Source organism: Pipra filicauda, unplaced genomic scaffold, assembly GCF_003945595.2.
Source record: "Pipra filicauda isolate LSUMZ 115617 unplaced genomic scaffold, ASM394559v2 scaffold61_size3293851_pilon, whole genome shotgun sequence".
NCBI classification, from domain to species: domain Eukaryota; kingdom Metazoa; phylum Chordata; class Aves; order Passeriformes; family Pipridae; genus Pipra; species Pipra filicauda.
This window is the reverse complement of record NW_024104776.1, coordinates 2,988,715-3,003,697: the sequence shown is the minus strand read 5'-3', so window position 1 is coordinate 3,003,697 and position 14,983 is coordinate 2,988,715.

Here is a 14,983-nt window from a genome sequence, read left to right as displayed (position 1 = left end):
TTGCTAAAATTTCGTCCTTTACATTTCATGCTTTCATTAAACTTCTCTTTTTCTGTCTGACTTCTCTCTTGCTGCATTTTCCTCATTCTAGCCACCAGTTAGTCTCTCTCATCACTCATCATGGGGCTTCACCATATTCCCTTGTGACGTTGTAAGCAGTTCCTTTTGACAGCACTAATATGTGCCTTATGATTACATCCTGTTGGAGTTTCCTCTTTTTATTTCCTGGGATGGTACTGGTGAGCACTTTTTGAATATACCAGATCATTTATGTTCTTCAAAATAGTCCCCTTCTTTCAGTCCCAAAGTTCAGAAATGAGTGTGTTCACTTGGAATGCATGAAACATTTTTTTCAGTTTCTCCTTTTGATGCGGATTTTTTTGTAGATCATTCTCTTCCCATTGCGTTAGCCGGCAGATTCTGGAAACAGTGATATTTTCAATCCAAATGAGGATTTTTCAGTCAATTGTTTACAGCTTCTGGCCTTGATGTATGCACTATATAATGGTGAAAAGACTATTAGATCAAAGCAATAAAGTTTTCTTCATACCCAGGTGAGTATCCCACTTTCTGGATTACACAGCATTTCCCCTTCCTTTCCTGACTTTCTCACATCCACAGTGGTTTATTTAATTTCTTGATGCTAAGTGAAACAACCTGGAAATGTAGATGGAGACATCTTCTATAAATAAAACCAGCACACCGTAGAGTGCCTTTCTCTATGTTACATCATAAAATGCCTAATGAGATAATTAGAAATTTCCCATAGAAAGTGGTAAATCTGTGTACACAATAACTCAAGAGAGAAAAGAAACAAATGAAGGAGGACTCATTTGTGGATTATAGGATAAAAGGGATTCCTGAGCTGAGTAGTTCTGTCCTTAGATTCTTAATTCTCAGTGAGTGTTATAGAGTGAACTAAAATCAGTTCAGCTAATTGCACTAGGTAGATGCCATAAAGCTAAGAAGTCAAATGCTTTTGGGGGAAATCTGAGGGTTCACTTTTGGGATCATGAACCTTGTCTGAACAGAGAAGTTCTTCAATAGACATAGTTGAGAGTGGTGTCCGATTGAGACCATGTGCACTCATTGAAAGAAAAAATTGTATTACAAACACTGAAAAATGAGAAAAAGGATCCATCCTCTTATAGAGGGAACTGGAATAGACTCTGAGTCATTGAGTTAGCAAGGGTTCAAAATGCTACTGCTGTTTCATTTCACATGCCTAAATATAATTTGATAGTGTTCGGAAGACACTAATTGTCACATAACTGGTATATTTAGTTGATATGGGGATCCATGCACAAAAAAGAGGGAGATAGATATTAGTATTTCAAAATAGTTTAAATATCCTTATTCTAAATAGATATCCATGTTTGAGAGTGTAAGGAAAATATACTTATTCAATGGAACAAGTTGGAAGAAAAATTATTCAAAAAAGTAGTGAATTAGGCCCACAGTTGCCCACATAGTATTGTTTAACTTAACTGTCACAAAACTCTTATAATGTATGTGGTATGACTGTACACTTTTATCTGGATTAGTCACTTGTCTTAGAATCACAAAGAAAAATAATTTATAGTTTAAAATAACAGTAGAGTGAAAAATCATTTTAGATTTTTTTTTTAATTATTTCTTTCTCTTGAGTTCACTGTCTTTTTGTGCTTCTTTTCTCAAAGTCCAGAAACATCAGAGAATGGAAAAAAGAGGTTTGAAACAGCTGATTTGTAATTCTTTATTAAATACAGATTGAATTTTAACATGGCTAGATAGAAACAGAAGGATTCTCAATTCTACAACAAAGTTTTTAGTCACGAGTGGGATTAGGCATCTGTTAGACGGAAGATGTAACCTTTGGTTGGAGGCAACTCAGTAGCAGATACGTTCACATCTCATGTTCCTGAGAACCTCTGTCAAACTGACTTGTCTTAATTCCATTTCTTATTCACCAAAATGAACTAACTAACCAAACAAAAGATGTCTTTGACAAGGACATCTTATCTCTTGTTCATAGCTACACAGTGCAGCTTAATGCTTCCCTAGTGTTGAGCATAGGACTGAGTTAGACGCAGCCTACGGTCTTCTCTCATAGTCAGATTTTGTTGCAAAGAGTATAGATCATATCTGTTACTCCATGTATGCAAAACACTAACTTTATGGGAAGTTGTTGGAAAGAGTGGGGGAAGGCACAGGAGATGAAGAGGGGCATAGTCCTTACTGCAGGGACCTCAGCTTTGCTCTGACACAGAGTGATACCCTATTATTCACAGGTTTTAACAGCATGACAGCTCCCCAGTATTTTGCTGCCAAAAAGGCACTGTCTCAGAATTAATTTAATTAACAAGTACGTACTAAGATCCTGCTAGAGTTGAACTGATCCAAAACGGTAGAGATTAGTTGCTTTACTCATTAGACTCATAATGCCTCAAGATGTGCCCTTCAATACAGTTTTATACTTCTCAGCAGGCCTCCAATTGCTTTTGTTATAACTGTATGAATAAAAATGAGCAGAAACTACAATAAATGACCTTTCTTTTGGTCATTGTTTATAATGACTTTATATGCTTGAAAAATTTCAAAATCGTTCACTGCTGAACTTAAACAACACAAGAGTTAAGGGCAGGAGGCAGAAAAAAAGAAAACACTACCTCTTCTTCCCTTTTGATGTAAACAGGACTTTTTGTTCCAAACTTACGAAAGTCATGACAGTCAAGATGATAATTAGAAATTTTAATTGACTATTCTGAAATTAAAATAAGGTGAAAGACCCCTAGTAAAATGAGCCACTGACTTCAAGAACACAGTAGGGAATTGGAAAGATGTAGAAGCCTTTGGAGGATTTATATATTTATATTCTCAATATGGTAATAACAGACACTTCTGGACATACTGATAATTCTATATTATTTAGCAACTGTTGATCTCATTTTTCCTTTCATGTCTCAGTTACCTGTGTGATGGCTGAAAATTATTAAGCATAGAACAATCTTTTTTTTCTTTTCCTTCCTATTCCTTTTTTGTCAAGCAGAACCAAAGGGTCATCAAAATTTCATCCCAGTCCTATTAAATAACACAAAAATGGTGATTGCTGTACTTCTTAATAAAGGACAATGGTGTTAGGAATGTAGAACTGGCATTGCCTAGTAATTAAAAAATTTCTGGGGTTTCAGAGATTTCTACTTCAAAGTTTTTTTACACTTTCAATAACTTACCTAAAAATTAAATCAAAGAAGTATAAATCCAGATACTGTCAGATCAAAGTTGGGCTGTTTAGAAACTCTGGCATTAAACTGCACCATAGCTGGTGCAGTGCTTAGAATAGTGCTTAGAATAAATTCTTGTCTCCACAAGGAAATATTGAAAGGTTTTTCACCCTAGCTCATCTTTTAGTTCTCAGACAGCGAAACAGCTGAAAACACATGGCCTCCTCTACTGTGTGTTTTCAACAGCAAGGTCACTTTTTTCTACTGTGAATTTCTTCTTCTTGTGTAGGATGTATTCAAACTTACATAAGACAAGCACAAAGCAGTATTAATTTCCAAAATAAGTCCTAAGACATCACTCCGTAAGTCTGACTGCTAACACTGACAGAGGATTATTGACTATTTTCTCTATTCCCTGCTGCTGCCTTTCCTGATTTTTTTTGTCACTGAATTTTGCCACAGATGAAACACTCTATGAGTGAGATGAAGAAAGATAAATAGAAATGTGCATACGTGAATGAATAAAGAAAAATTTAAATTTGACTGTTCATGTAAACATATAACAAATCTTGATGTTCTTGTGTGAGTGAAACAGGAAATTCCTTCTTGGTTTTATGCTAAGTTTATAGGACATACATTGTTTGCTTCTCAAGAGCTCATCATATGTGAATGATTTTTGTTTTCTTCATTTATTTTTAATGTAGGTTTTCTGTGGGACAGGGACAGCAGGTTGGATGGAGGATGGAAGGTAAATTGGAATCTTATAAATAATGAACAAAGAGTAGTTTTTGCAAAATGTTATGATATTTAAATTCTATAGATTTAATTATTTTAATAGAAGTCAAATCCACAAACACCTTTGGAAATCTGTCCAGGAAATACTACACAGTATAAGCAATTATATCTCAGAAAAATTAATTAAGAGATTTGCCTGATTAAATTCTCAGTTAATCTTAAACTGAGTATTTGTGCCAGATAATGTTTTAACGAACCTGGGATTTATAATAAAAAGGGGAAACATAAGGGGGCAGAAAAATGTGTTAAAGAAAAAAAATATTAGCTTGCAAACTCACTATTGAGATTGATTTAAGGCATGACCTGTCTCCCAAGTTTGCTTTCCACCCACTGGCTCCTCACAGACATCAGGCAGTCAGGGTGGATACATCAGTCAGCCTGTGCAGCTGGTGTGGCAAAAGATGGGATGTGCTCCAGCTAGTGCTAGTCCCAGGTTTAACAAGAAGAAACTTGGAGCTGCATCATACTTTTTTTTTGCTAAATGCCAATCTATCTTCAGATCATATTCAATCTATTATTCATATCATCCATAACCACATCCATCTATCTTGACTATTTTTTCATTGGCGATGAGTTCTTTGTATTATTGTTATTCTACTTATAAGATGTAAATTTTATTCTTATTAGGACTTCCCTATGTTACTTTTCTTCCCCCTTTTTTGTGTGATTTCCTTCACAGCTCTTTCTCCTTTCTGTAAGCTACTATAGAAGGCTCTTTTCCTCATCCTTTCTCTTCTCTACCTCTCAGACTCTTTTCACTTTATCTTTTGTTGCATTTTCATGTATTTTTACTGTCAGGTTCTTTTTCTATTTTTTTGTCTCCAATTTATTCATGGTTTCTGCTCCTTGGCAGCTGCTTAGAGCCAAGGATGTGTCAAACATCTGTTTTTATAACTTACATATATTGTCCCATACTCTCTCTGTGCCTCCATATAATTTAAAGTCTCTATTTCCCATCTCCTTTTTCTGTATGCTAATTGATTAATTCTGTGATTAATTGATATTTTAGGAACACAGATACTTCTGAGACCCCTTCCCAACAATTTAGGAAGAAAATAAGTGCAACTGGGAAACTGGTGCTCAATGGACATATATAACAGATACTACTCTTACTCTAAAGGTTCCTATAAGATAGAGGGTACAGGCAATTCATGAGGAAGAATATGGAAATCACATAGAATTCTGAAAATATATAATGGAGTCTGAAAGAAACTGCAAGAACTAGTGGAATTTGTCCTCTTTTAGAGTCAGAGAGACAACTCTTGATCTGACAACTATGTTAACTCTTGCATCACTTTTTAGTTTCCTTAACTCTTGCATCATTTCTTAGTTTCCTGTTATAGAACTTTATTTACAAGTTCCTTGCCTGGAACACTACTTGCTCACTGAACAAATATCAATAAAGTATTTAGTTTTTTCTTGATTTTAAAATGAGGAGATGTGCAACTCCATGTTCTTCCTCCTCACAGTTATTTATGTCTATGCATACATACATTTGTTCTTTATTTGTAATGCAAATGGTTTGCTGCAGTACAAATTCAGACATATAATTGTGCAACACTTCATTAAGAATTCACAGTTTTGGGATTTATTGCATTAATCAACTTTCTTGTCAATTTATCTCAAGTAATTTATCATTTATATTGCAAGACATAAGTAATGTCACTCCTCGAAATTTATGAGTCAGCGCATTTCAATAACTATTTTAAAAAAAGTATAATACACTTGATGATTCATAATAGGGTTTGGTGCCTTCTTTTTAAAAACAAATACGTAATTATTCAAATACAGTAACATATTTAATTGTATTCCTAACACTGAACTATTGTAGGTTAGACAGGAGAGTCCATAAAGATAATGGCATTAGTGTCAGGAAACAAAAGGTCCTGATAGAGTTCCAAATAATTTTAATTTCAGAATGGTTCAGATTAGATTACAGAGTGTTGAAAACCACTATTTCAAAAAAAGTAGGCTTATACAGAGAAGGTAACAGTAGCTATCTGACAGAAATTACTTTCCTACATTCCTTTATTTGCCACAAAGGAATAGATTCTTGACAGCTACTTGGAAGTGATTTAATGCCAAAGGAGTATTGAAAAAAATAAATCTACTTCGTATTTTAACAAAATTTAAAAATTAAAATGAAAACTACTGAACTTCCAATACTTAATTTTTAATATTTTATGCTTAAATAAAAACCCTCACTCTTTCCTCTGTTAAATTTCTTTGAATACATGTGCTTTGGAAGGAAGAAAAGTATGCTTTTCACCAGAAAACCTCTTTTGGAGCCACAACTAGATCCATATACTTTTAATTGGGATGATCATTATTAGAGATGTTTGCATTGAGGCATTGAGAAAAGTATTTATGGAAAAGGTAATGAATCTTTGACTTAGGCCTTATGTGCTGGCATGGCTGTGACCTTTAGATGGGTTTTAAAGTCTGTGAATATATTACCAGTACATAGTCTTTGATCTTATTACATGAGTGGTTTTTAAGATAGATCAAAGAGATAGCATCATAAGAAGTAACCAAGGCTGTGCATACGCCTTAAACCCACACCAAATGCATCTAAACTATCTCTGATATGCTTATCTGGATGGATAAAGAGGATTCAAAACTAGAGCAGTATCATTGGTTTGATTTTCAGGCTTATGAGGAAATCAATTACTAGAGGAGAACTCTCAGAAGTCTGAACATAGGCCTCAGTGACCTATGCAAGCTTTACAGCAAAATTCTAGGTAAACGAGTGCACAAGTTCAGAAATAGGTCATTATTATTGTTTATTTCCATGGTTGGATTTTATCCAACAAGGCTGCTACAGGAATCTGTACTTCTGAACTAAGTAATCATCAACATATCGCCACAGCATCAGTAATGGAAATACCAGAATGTGTTACTCACTGGTGTAAGCAAATACTGGAAATTACACAACCTTTACAGGATGCCAAAATCAGAACAGTTCCCCATCTCAGAAAGACAAGAAATAATTTTTTGTCTTCCAATGTCTTTTTTAGCTTCCTGTAAAACTCCTGATTTAACTTTTGTGTGCTTGTTTCATCTTACTTCACTTACTTAACATCCTTCTTATGTCTTAGCATCTTTCATTCCTCTGAAGAGTACTCATCATTTTGAATGATTTTTTTTTCACCAAGATCAGTTGAGAAATGAATAAGCATATTAACATAAAACAGGGAACACAATGTACTCAAATTTTATTTCAGCCTTCTATTTTCCAGTAATAATTTGCTAAGGAACTTCCATTTCATGCAACAATATAACCTAAGTTTTTAACCTCAGAACAAGACTGATACAAATATTTATATATTAAGCACCAAGTTTATCTTGCAACATAGATAAACCATTTAAATCCTTTTTCCTGGGCAAGTGCAATGAGAGCTGGTGTGCAAACCAAAACAAAAGCAGAAAGCAACAGTAAAATGAAATATTTTTTGATATTAAAGAAATTATTTTTCCCTAGTTTTAAAATGTATCTCACAATTATTTGTTTCTCTGTGTAAACAGTTCAGTCTTTTAAATAAAAATACAGTTTCCTCCTTTGACAATCTTTCTGTCCTTCAATCAGTGTTTTATATGATTTTTAACACTTTAATTTCCACTGTACCATGTTGTCGTTATTGCTTTTTGGGAAAACGCTTGATCTTCACAGGAACATGCTGTGGTTTGAAAATAATGACCTTGAATTAAATAAAGAAAGCAGAGCCATATCCAAAAGCATGCAGAACAATGATGCTTTCATCTCCAGGCAATGTCACATTAGTGGCTCTGTGCTCAGCAGGAATTGAAGGCTTATCCAACATATTTGCTTTGAAAATTTCGCATATAACATTAATTTGGAAAACTGATAGCAACTATGCAGTGAGGCCATAGCAGAATTATAATAAATGGCATAAGTAAGTGAATAAACATATTTTAAAACTGAATAGTCCTGTTTTTCTGTTCCCACTAATTTATATGTTTGGACCGTATGCATCTGCTTTGACCAGTAATTTATACTGACTTCTAATTCGGACATTTTTATTTATTCCATGGAGTAAAAGCTTCTGAATTGTTTTGTTCTTCTGAGAAACTGTTATGTATCTTCTCAGTTGGAATCATTTCTAAATCACTGTTCCTTCCTTCAAAAATCATCTTTCCATTAACTCCAATATACATTAAGATATTCAGGATTAGTTTTCTGTAAACATCAGGGATATTTATTATACTGACAAAATGTAATGGAAATTAAATGTCACTGCAACTTATGCATGGATGTGAAAAGTATTGCTTATTTTAATGTAACAATCATAGCTCAGAAGGAAAGATGTAATTCTGGTGACCACAAAGAGAAAAAAAATATGTATCTGAGGAAACTGTGATTTTTTAACGTGAGTTACAGGATCAGTCTGAGAGTCTGAACTTGGTTGAGTGGAATATGGGCTGGGAATGTTTATTACAATTTCTGTTCAGTGGGAATGAACAGTTCCCTTTCAGATATCTGACAAAGTTATTATGTCACTCCTTGTACCCTTGTTGTTTATTTGGCATTTGACAAGGCATATCCCACAACAGGAAGAGTCTTGTACTACATTGTTTAAAGCCTTTTCTAGACCTGGGGATAAAAGAGCTTTTACATAAGTCTTAAAAATATCTTTTGTATAGTTTTCAAGAAACCACTGAATTATTATTTTTTCATCTTCTCTTCCCAGAGGTGTATCCTCTAATATTTCTGTAACAACATTTGTTGATAATAGTCGTGTATGATGGGAATGAGCCAGAGAAGGGGCCTCACTCATAATATTTTCCAGTACTGTATTTCCTATTGCAAATGTTGAACATCAAAAAATGGAGGATTGGTCTGAGACAGTAAGACACAACTTTTATTCTGATGTACTCCTGCACGGTTGCTGCTTATATTTCCCTCTACTTACCATTCTTTCTATCTTGTCTGATATTGTTGCAGTAAGTTACAGAAGAAATTTCAGAAAAGCTTTTATTCCTTCCATCATAATGTTTCAAAAATTAAGTTTTCTATACTGAGCCAATATAGGATGATACTATGCTTGAGAAGCACAGTAAGTCTTTCTAAATTGGCAGGAATATATGAAGAGTCATTCAAGAAAGAGCTAAAAATGCAGAAAGGTATTTGCAATCTAACCCTACAGCAAAAATCAGGAGCAAACAAATTCTTGTAAATTTAAATACTGTAGACTTAAGGTTTTTATTGTGTGGAGTGTTTTTTCTGTTGTTTTTGGTTTTAGTGCAGTTTTTTCCCTGTAAGTAAAAATTTTTACCTCTTGGGTTATGAATCTCCTTTTCCACATAATTTTAGGCAATTGTGACCACACTGTTCAATAGTTCTCTGTGGTTATGTGGTAACTAGATTAATGAATGTGTTTTCACTGAGATCAGGTTATATTAAATCCTAACACTGTCTCAGTATTGAACACTGCTTGTGCAATTTCTGAAGAAAACAATCAGATTAAGAAAAAAATTAGAAATACAAGTTTCAGTTCAGTCATGTAACTGAACAAAATTTGTCAGCAAACCTTAAACTTATATACTGAACCACAAAGTTTTAAAAGGAATTTTCCAATAACCTGCAAATAGTTAATTCCTAAATTATTGTCTTGAAATAAGCAGTCAGGGACAGTCAGTTCCAGCTTCATACATTAATGAGCACCTTGAAAAGCAGTATTCATGTAATCTAAACTTAGATACCTATCTTAGATACTGTAGAGAAATAAGCTTCTTAAAAAATCAGCTTACTTTTTTATTTGTCTGTGGTAGAAAGATTGGAAGAGTTACAGTATTTTGCACTTTAATTTATTTTCTTACAATGAAAACTTCAATTAAGAAGTTTCCGCTAGGAGGGTTTTCACCTGGCAATTAGTGAGAGAGAGATTGAGAGAATGTTCCTCTAAATTTTCAAAGGGTCCTTGAAGACATTGCTTATATCTATTTTTATATGTGTGTGCGTTGACCTTGGCAGCATGCCAGGTGCCCACCAAGCTGCTCTATCAGTCCCCCTGCATGAAAAGGGCAAAAGGAAAAAAATATCATTAAAAGCTTGTGCATAAACATAGGCACAGGCAGATGACTTGCCAATTCTCATCAAGGACAAAACAGACTTGACTTAGGGAAACTAATTCATTTTATTGTAAGTAACTGTAACAGAGTAGGATAGTGAGAAATTAAATTAAAACACCTTCTTCCCACTCCTCCCTTCTTTCCAGGCTTAGCTTACTTCCTGACTCTTCTAAGCACTGGGGGATAGTGAATGGAGCTTACAGTCAAGTCCTAACAGTGTGTCTATGACTCTCCATCCTCCTCCTCATACGCTGCTTCAAGAACTGTTCCAGAATGCGTCCTTTCCACAGGGTACAATCCTTCAGGAACTGACTGGTCCAATGTAGGGTCCTGCAGAGACTGCAGGTGCATATCTGCTCCACCTTGGACCTCCATGGACCGCATAGGGACAGCTGCCTCACCATGGTCTACATCCCATGCTGCAAGGGAATCTCCACACCTCCTCCCTCTCCTTCTTCACTGACCTTGGTGTCTGTAGGGCTACTTCTCTCACATATACTCACTCCTCTCTCCCAGCTGTTTTTGTACAGTGTCTTCTACCTTATCTTAAACATATAGTCACAGAGATGCTACCAATTTTGCTGAGAGACTCACCTTTGGCCAGCAGTGCATCCTTCTAGGAGCCAGCTAGAACTGACTGTGCTCAACATGGGGACAACTTCTGATGTCTTCTCCCAGAAGCCATACCTGCCACCCCCAGTGTTATCAAAATCTTGGCATATAAACCCAATAAAATAATTAAAGAGTATTTTTTCTTATGTTTTAAGGTATTTTTTCTAAAGTGTTTATAATACAAGGTAATTCTTTTTTCTATTTTCACTTTATATTGACTTGATTAGTACAAAAAGGCTAAAAATATTTTTACGTTATAATAGTTGCCACTTATATCTGAAAGACAAAGATATAATAATTTTGGGGAAAAGATTGGTTTTAGGTTTAATTTTGAAAAAAAAAGTGCAAATATAATTGAAATAGAAAGTGTGGGAAGTAAATGTTCAGCTAAATGTCAAACCTAATTAATCGCATACTCAGGAGAACTGAAATAGATACACTACGAACTTGCTAATTCTTAATTTTGACTACAAATTGTCAGTGCTCAGAGGAAAGAGAAATATGAGAGAACAAAAAATTGCATCTCCAGTCTATAAGTTAAACAATGAAAGCATAATGGAGAAAGAATGGTAAACTGAACGCACAGTAAATAAACAGGGAAAAGCAAAAACAAACCCATCTATACTAAGATGGGGGAGATGCTAAAAACAGGAAAAAGAATCATATACTTTTCTGTAAAACATTGGCCACTCTTGCAATCACGAATCATCTAACGATAATATATTACAGCATGAAGATCCCTATAGAATACTTTGAGAAACAAGAAAGGCAAATTTTAGTACATATCAGCTTTCCAATTACATGCATCTGAATTCCAAGTGGAAATTCTTTATTACTACTGCTTAACAAAAATGTGCTTCTGTAGCAAAACTTTATACTAACAACCATTAATCCAGTAATATTTCATGTTTTGAAAGGATTACAATACATTGTAGGATCAGAATTAAGAGAGGATTTCTCATTTAATGATCTGATTCTGGATAATTCAGAAAGGGAAAACTCTTATGGTTCTATTCTGATTTAATGATTTCTTTAACATTCAGACAATACTTTTCCATGGTTTGAAATAAAAAACTAGATCAGGTCCTCATATCCCTGCCCTACTTCACTTTCTAATAAAATCTTTGTTCTTGCTGATATAAAGAAAAGCATGTAAAATTTTTTGCTGTCTGATACATGGCAAATAACTGCAAGGAATATAAAATCAGTGCCTGTTACTTGTAAAACAAAGCCTAAGAAATAAAACAACAGGCAAATATTATACCCACTATAAAAAAAATCTTAGACCACAAAGAAACCTATGCTAACTTAATCCATTATGTACCAAGAGCCCTATGAAAAATTATCCACTTTCTTGACAGTTGAAAGCTATTAGTTTTGGAACTAATTATACCACATCACCATAATAGCAGGCTGTTTCAATGTTTCTACTGTTTCTACTGTTTCAATGCCAATTTTCTAAAGTTCACATTTTAGCCTTATTCTTTTATTTTTTGTGACTTTTGCAAGAGCAGTTCAAAAGTTGAATTTATGCTCCTTAGGTACATCTGAAATTCCATACAAGCAATGCCAAAACCCTTACACAAACAGCAAAACAGGACGCATTAGCCTGTTCTTGCACAAACATGAATAGAATCTGCATCTGAAAAAGCAACTGATGGGATGACTGATGGAAGAGTCCCTGTCAGACTGGTCTTCCATCAGAGGCTGGTGGTGAAATTTGCAGTCACATAAAGCAGCTAGACCTTTCATGGACCTACGAGTCAACAGGGTCGCATTTGCACTAATAGTCATTCATCTCAGCACATTTTTGCTTTCATAAAACTTGAAGCAGCAGTTAAGATTAAACTCTGATGTGATTTAGAGGAAAAAAATGTCCACCTGGAGATTTTTGTTCATTAGCATCTTTTTTTTTTTTTTTGCATCCATATTTCTGTCTCCTAGGATGCTCAATATCTTTCAGATATCCCCAGAAACAAATAATTTTGATGTGGAGAACCTATTGTTAATATGATACTGCCAATTATTTTAGCTGTGAAGATGAGAGAATTTTTACAGAAATATGTAGTGCTGTAAATACTAGTGTAGATTGCAAATATCAACGAGTATCAAAAAATGTGATTTATTACGTTTAAAACCATCTCAGCAATTTTACCCAGGAAATAAACTAGGAGATGCATGCTAAGAATTTATTTAGGCAGATGATTTTTAAAGCAAGGTACACACTATGCTGCCAAAATGACCGGTATCAGCAATCTTACTCTTTTCTTGGCCTAAATTGGAATGCTTTTAAAGCCATAATAATTAAACCAGACTATCCTTAGATGTATAAGCATTTACCTTTAAATTCACTCTCTGATTTACAGGAAAAAACCTCCTTCAAGTATGGAAACTTACAGTTCATTAACTACAGTTTCAAGAGGCCCTGTGAGACCATGCCTGATACCAGGCTAAGTGGTCCAGAAGTGTTGTTCTTCAGAAGCACATGAACAACTTTTAGAAGTATAAGGAATCTTTTTACAGTAATTTTATAAAAGTTGTTTCTTAGCCTCTGAGTTACCCGGAACACAAAATTAAAAAACGTGCTTCTATTGCACCTTTATATAATCAGAAGATTTAATTTTATTCCTTTGTTTTGAGTTGACCTTGCCTGGCATGCCTCATGATAAAATTGAAACACTTCATCTTCATTTAGCATATAAGCATCACCCTTTTCTCAGAAAACAAAAAGATCAAGTGCCTTAATACTAGCTATGTTAGCTATATGAGAAACAAAAATCAAATTTAGCTACAAAGAAATAATAGCTGCTGTCTCAAAGAAATGTTTGTTTCTTTCTATTATTCATTTCTTTGCCTCTCGGTCTCTTTCTTACCTACAATTTAAAGGAGAAAGTTTAAAAATAGACTAAAAGTTAAGTGACCTCTGATGAGCAAGTCTATTTTTCTTCCAAATTAAGATCTCCCCCTTTTTCGTTTTTAGAGAAGAAATCACTGACAATGGCTAAGACAGGTCCCCCAGTTTGACTTACCGGCTAATAAATATTTGGATCACACTAGAAGCTTATCTGGATCATGGCAATAAGATTCTAGTTTAAGGAAGATGAAGTCAGGAAATTGAACTTGTAAAATGGAACACTCATGCAGAACAGAAAGATGACATAGCTATTGACAGATCATATGTTCTCTTTTCTTTTTCTTCTTTTCTTTCTTTCTTTCTTCTTTCCTTCCTTCCTTCTTCCTTCTTTCCTTCCCCTCCCCTCCCCTCCCCCCTTTTCCTCTTTTTCCTGAAGCCTCCACAGTTTAATGTATTTATAAGTTATTTATGATCAGAGTTTGCAGGTCAAGCATTTTTTAATCTAAAGATCATTGAATAGAGCCAGACGATTTCATAATTCTGCACAATAATGCAAAGCAATATCTGTAGTAAACTCCTAGTAAATGCATAATATTTAGTTAAAAAAAAAACAGATGGTTTCAACAAATTGATTAATTTCCTATTAATAAAGATGCAATGGGTGTAGATGCTATGACTCTAAAAGGTCCTTATATCCTGATTACTAGAACGGTATGACAAAACATATAGCTTTATTCTATGGCTTTAGTTAAGTGTTTGTTCCTGCTCATTTCAGACAGTATACAGGGCTATAACTATACTTATCTTTAGTCCGGCTCAGCACAGCCATGACAATATTGTTATGCTACTCACGATCTTCATCATACCCTATATGACTAAATCATAAAAGAAAAGAATAGCAAAATCTATAATGCTTTCACTAAGAAGCTTGTCTTGTAGAAGAATGATGTATGACTAAAGCAAAAGCTACCTCAGGAAAAGTATGTGGGACTGGTAAAAGGTTTGTTTGTCTAAGTAGGAAATAGAGACATTTGAACAAAGATTAGTCCATAGGACAGTGAAACTAGACCTGGGTAACTGACAGCACCACTATCAGTGATGGATCCACAAGGACCTCGTGGAGTAAGAACATTATTACAAAGACTTATAAACCTACACTCCCTAAGGAAATGTAGTATCTTCACAGGCAGATCATTTATACTTTGAAGATATAGAAAGCAACAGGATTTGGCGTCTTCCTGACTTGTGACTGCATTCTTGTAAGTGTTTGGGCAGCATATCACCTGGCCTAGGTGAAGATTTCAAACATAGGTCACAAATGTGCTATGTGTAGCACGTACAATTCTGATTGCAAATATAAAACCTTTTGTGCATGAATAAACTGTTTGGCCACGTGATTTCTGTTGAAGATTTTCCAAGTAACCTTAGA